Below are 6375 nucleotides of genomic sequence, written 5' to 3'. Positions count from 1 at the left end.
TGGAATTGCAAGAGGCAATGAGTAGAGCCAAAAAGTTGCTCAGCTATTACAGCATTCCAGGCGTGAGACTTTGGGAACCTGCACTACTGCAATAGGAAAAGAAAAGAAACTGTGAAACAACATAAAGGAAATACTAAATTGTTATGATAAGAAAAGGAGATGGCAGGGTGACAAGAAATTTACCCTGGTATCATTAGTGATAAAAATTACTTCGTAAGCTATAAACAGTTATGCAAATGTATGACCCTATGCACATCTTTCATTTTGTTTGGAAAGAAAAAAGACACACACACACAAAAAATGAAATCAAAATGATGTAGACACAATTCATCTTTCTTGGATGATGAGAAAAGCTCACAGAGGCCAATTGACTTGTCCCAGGTTACACAACGAGTGGCAGAGTTGGAATTTGGACTTGCATCAGCTCCTCTTTTTACCATAACACAGGTCGCTATAGGCAAGTGATTTTTTAACAGGTCTAGGTGTAAAATAACCCTAGAGTTGTTCTCATTGTACACCACTGAATTGCTGTTGCTACCAGACATATCCCTCTAAGCACACCTTACACCTTTGTCTTCTTTACTGAACACATTGCAAGTGTCAAAGAACATCTTTTTGTATGTTACAAAGACCCATTTGCAACAGCTCTTGGCTTCTATGTCATAGACACCTAGAACTGTGGAAACATAAAACATATTTGCTATTCCCATGTATCAAAAATTGGAACTCACTTCATAGTACTAGTCGCTTCAACCTCTCTTCTAAGACTCCTTGATCCTTGGGATTTATGAGTATTTGACAAAATAAGCTCATTGAAGACAGACATCTTTATCTGTTTTATTCAATGATACACCTCAAGTGCTAGAATGGCAACTGTCACACAGCAGATGCTCAGTAGATGTTTGTTTAATGTTTGAATCCTTTTCGTCTGGATAACAAAGATGAAAATATTTGACTAAATATATTCATGCGATGCCAGAAATGAAGGGCTTAACCTCTGTTTTTCCAAGAGGCCAAGTAGAACAAATTCTTCACTACTGGATTTCTCTCAATTAGTTTATAACCAAAGAAGCACTGCAAGACTATCCCAAGCATGGCCCTTAGGTAATGGTTTTATTTGCCATTTGATTCTTAGGGAGTCTATAGGCCAAAACAGTCAACCTAGTTTTAAAATGACCAGAGAGACTCTTGGACTACTTGCAAATGAGAGAAACTCTATTCTCTCTCTTTCCTGTTTATTATCATCATCAGCCTCAATGATTTCCAAGGAAGGGCAGCATGCTGTGATGGAAATAACATGGGCCTTGAGTCCAGGAAAAAAATTATCTTCTGCATTCCAGCCAACTACTCACTAGCTGTGTGACCTAGGACAAATGACTATACACCTCTGCACCTATTTACAGCATCCTCAGCTGTAAAATTGGGACTAGACTATCTATATTAAGTTTTTGCTGTTGTGAAAATTAAAGATAAAGCATAAAGGTGTTAACACATAGGAAATACTTAGGAAACATTGTTTTTATTTTTACACGTGCTAATTATCTCTCTTTGCCCACATATCTCTGAAGATAACGGTGAAAGGTAATCCAGAGGGAGGAGACATGTACCCAAGCTTGTGGATATGTGTAATTCATCAGGGTGATTGTCTAGGGGGAAAAAAAGCAAACTTGTGGCATCTATTCAGGTCTATTTAATGAGTCCTGTGCAGGGGATCCTGGGGCCGGCTCCTTTTGTTCATTAAAGCCCAATGATGTGTGGAATTCAAAGCAGGGGTGAACAGTCAGAAATTCGCCGTTTAAAAATAAGATCTGCTATGATTCCCTCCAGGGACTGTGGCACAGTTGCCTGTTCCAGGGGCTGCCTGCTGTGTAGGAGAGTGACCGTCACTGACTTTCACTTGTCAAATACATTTCTTAGCCCTCAGTATTTACTCCTGAGGGAGCCACCACTGGGAGTATCAAAACAGAGAGGAGTTAAATAGACCGTGCTGGGTTTGTAGCACCATGGCTCATGCAGGGCCAGCGTTAAGCCCTCCCTTTCTGGCATTCACAGTGGGTGTTCTCTGCTTCTTCCTGCATCTCCAACTCCCTCTGTCTTAATATTTGCTGGATTTCGCTCATGCTTAATTAATGCCAACTCTGTGGCCAGAGCTGGCATGTACCTGTCACTTCCTTTTACTACCATCCAATGAGGAGCAGATGAGTGATTTCAATTTAAATATGAAACTGAGGTTCTGATTGGTTAAATAATTTGCCCACAACTACCCAGATAGCTTTGCAACACAGGATTCAAACCTATACTGATCTCTAATGCTTTGGGTAAAAAAATTGTCTTCAGGGGCGTTAAATCTGAAACCTCTTAATCTTGACATGTTCTTGGGTTCTTACTGGGGTTAAGTACATTTGCCCTCCATGATTCTATTGGTGTCTGTGAAAAGTCACTCTGATCAAATCTTTTCTGCCCGTTTCTTATGAATTTGATGAGTTTCATTTTGAATTAATTTTGAAAGATGCAAACAGAACCAAGAATTGAAAAACAGGCAAGTAGCTTGGTTCCCATTTGCCCACATTCATGATAATGATAGAATATATTGAACACCACCTCCTCCATGCCTGGTACTGCTTAAAGTTCATTATATGTGAGAATTCACTGAATCCTCATGACAGATCCAGGCAGTAGGCACTATTACCTCAAACTTACAGATCAAAAAAGCAAAGAAACAGGGAGATTATGCAACTTCCTCAAAATCATACAGCTAGTAAGCAACAGAACCAGGATTCGAACCCTGGGAGGTTGATATCAAGGGCTTAGCTAACAACTGTACCACCCTGTCTCTATTTCTGTTCTGTCTTTAGAGCAACATTTGAAGAAGAAAATAACATAAAGAAGCAATAGCCTTTGTTTTTATCATTATTGTCTTCTTTTCTTTCCTTTCTTTCTTTTTCTTTCCTTCCTTCCTTCCTTCCTTCCTTCCTTCCTTCCTTCCTTCCTTTCTTTCTTCATTTCAAGAGTAAAGAGTGAGCAAAGATGGAAGTAAGAAGGAAAATACGTTAGCAGTTCATTCAGACAATGGAGTGCCTGCCAAGGAAGGGTTATTGAGGCAACATGGCTGGGGATAATTTTAAAACATATTAGCAATGTATATTAGGGGAAAAGACAGAGAAAGGGCCTGGAAGAGCTGCCAGGAGTCATGCTTGATCATCCAGAGGCTTCCATTTGAAAGGGTTAGGATACATTGAGCAATGTCCCTCTATCTCGACGTTGACTGCTTGCCAGCGGGGAAAAATGCAATGATCAAAATCAGAGACCTAGTGTGCACTAGGGCTACCAAACAGAAATGTTCAGATGCTAAAGAAAAAAAAAAAGTCCTTAAAAGGCACATCCTCTTCTGGCACATGGCCAGAGTTTACTGAATCGAGACCCAGATACTGAGCATGGGTGGATAACAGCTGGTCCAGGTGTAACCCCAGCATTTCTCTTGCTGAATCTTGTTTACCCAAGTCTGCATGTGATACAAGGAGCAGAGAGTCTTATGGTCAGGGAGGAAGATCCTATTCCTTTATTTGCTTAACTATGAAAGAATACATACATTCATGAAGGCCTGAGATTAGCTTTAGTGGTTTCACACAGCAGTGTGCATATGAAGAAAGCCAGGAACTTGTTAAAAATGCAGATTCCCTGTTTTTGTATCCAGAAATTATAATTCAAAGGGTCTAGGAGGGGATCCAGGAATCTTCATTTAATAAACATGCTTAAGATGATTCAGTTGCCAGAGGTTTTCAGATCTCATTTTGAGAAGACCACTTAGTGGTTCTTCAAGAGATATGCCTCAGAATCACCTGTGGAGCTTTACAAAACTATGCTGGCTACTGCTGTCAGAACAATTGTACACAGGGTTCTGCGGAAGGAGGCCAGTGTCATAGAATGGGTTCCCCAGGAAAAAAGATTAGCGTTCAGGGGATCTATTAAGGAGGGCTCTGGAGAGTGATATCTCTGAAAGGGAAGGAGATTGGGCAGAGAGAGATGAGCCGTGAAGCAATCTCAACAGAGATCTTAGACAATCCACAGGACTGTGAACCTCAGATGACCTTTTAGAATTGTTCTTATCTGGGATGAGGGAACTGGACATTTAAACCTCCACACTGATCAGTCATGGGAAGCTGGCTCCCCCAGGGAAGGAAATGAGACCTTAGTCTTTAGCCTCAGAAATCTATATAGGGACTCACAGTGGAAGGCCCTCCGCTAGAAACCTGAAGGCAGGTATGAGCAGTACCTTACAGTGTCCAACACCCTGAGTAAAATTTTGTTTGGTTTGGTTTTAGCCCCATTGGTGATTCTTACACATTCCCAGGCCACAAACCAGGAATGCAGATGTGTCACTTGTTATGAGGAGAAAAATGATACTTAGGGTGTTTTCGCAACGAGGTGAGTTCTACCTCTGTCTCCCGGAGAATTCCCATGCCTCCTACGGAATTCAGATCGAGTAGCATCATTTTTCCAAAGATTTTTTTTTTAACAGTTTCAGGCAGAGTTAATCACTCTGCTTTTGGAGCTATCACTTGTCTTGTATAAACTTTCATGATTACATGTCCATTCTCCCTAGTAGTCTGATGATTTTATTGGGACCATGTCATATTCATTTCTATATCCTCAGCATCTAATAGGGTCTACACATAGTGAATACTTATGAATGAATGAATAATTTTTTATCAGTGACTGGAGGGTGAAGAGTAGAGGCAAAGAGAAGATGATGCTATTAACAAACTTCCTTCAGTATCCCAGAGAAAGACATTGAGTAAGACAGATGATATTGCCACAATCCCTTGCAACAGCACTGCCTTAAGCAGGCTTAGTAAACAAAGATTCCTAAGCCCCTCCTAGACCCTTTGAATTACAATTTCTGGATATGAGGACCAGGAATCTGCATTTCCTGGCAATTCAGCTACAGCACCTCTTAGTCTACCTGGGAACAAGGGACTATTGTTGTTGTTTTTTTTTTCCTCTAGAATAAATTTCAGGAAAAAATATTTTTAAGTGATTCAGACTCTAGAGTGATCCTGCCTACCATCTTTCTCTCTAACTCATGTCAGCCGTGTCACCTTCTTACCTGTTAAAGGATTGTGTGTCAAATGAGTGGTGTGAAATGGTTTACTAGCAAGCTGGTGGCAGATTTCACAAAGCCCCCCTTTAGTGATTTTAGAAAACTAAAACCTTCCCCCACTTCCCCAGTAATCCAAATTCCCCACTAAGTTCCTTGAGCTGTCCAGTGTGACTGTGATGCATATTACTAAGCCCAGCCACACAAGTGAATTCCCAGCTGCGCAGCCCTTGGCTTGATTAGGTTGCAGCCTGTGCTCTACCTCCAATCACTTGCATGAGCAACTCTGAAGCAGAACAACCAGCGATCCGCCACAATAACAGGTCACCAAGGGCTCAGAGGAGAAGGGGGAACACAATGAGTTTCAGCGGTTCCTTATCCATCCTGAGAAATGCCTGGGGACTCCAGTTGTTTGAGAGCCTGGTACCATTGCAGGCTCCTGACGATTTATTTTAGATTTGTCCTGAGCGAGAAAGTATCAAAATTTCCTACTGATAGCTTGTATAGGTGAGTGATGCTGTTACTTGTTCAAGCAGAAAAGAAGAGCTTAGAAACATAATAGGAACTTTGGCTTCTCCTGGGTGTCTCTAAAGCCAGAAGTTTTCTATTATGCAAAATCTACAGTGCTTGAAACCTTCAGGTGCAGAGAGAGAGCACTCATCCTGCATCCCCTACCCACCTGACTTCATCAAATGATTGCTTTACTATAAGATGACATTTTAGTATAGATGATTTTTGGGAAAGAGACTAATCCCTCTGGAAATCCTGTTAGTACTGTATTTGTCAATCTATAAAAAGCCCTATTGTTTATAAGCATAGATAACTGTGAAGACAATAAAAGTGGAGGTTGTCAAAGATTAGTAAAATAGCTTGGATGTATATGCTAAGGAGTACTTCAAGGGAAAAAACAAACAGGTGACAGGGAAAAGGGAGCTAAGTTTTTGGAATGTCAGATCCCACATTCATATCACCTCACTTTTCCCTGTGATAGAGTGGATGCCATCTATACTTTAGAAATGAGGAAAGAGGGGCTACTGGACTTAAGTCAATTAGTGAGGGAATATTTCAGATTTCTGCTCAATCCTCTCATCTTCCATGCCTCCATTCAGAGAGCTGAAAAGAGCAGAATCTGAAGAAGGGAGAGAAGGAATAAGAGGATAGAAGATGGTGGCAAATGTGAAATGGGCTAATACGTTATGTTGCAGAAAAGTATCATTAGAATCACCTGGGGAGTTTGCTAAAATGGGGACACTTTCAGTTTCCACTGATGCATAACA

The sequence above is a fragment of the Nomascus leucogenys genome, chromosome 3, assembly GCF_006542625.1.
Source record: "Nomascus leucogenys isolate Asia chromosome 3, Asia_NLE_v1, whole genome shotgun sequence".
In the NCBI taxonomy this organism is placed as follows: domain Eukaryota; kingdom Metazoa; phylum Chordata; class Mammalia; order Primates; family Hylobatidae; genus Nomascus; species Nomascus leucogenys.
The sequence above is the reverse complement of the archived record's forward strand: the minus strand, read 5'-3'. Positions refer to the sequence as shown.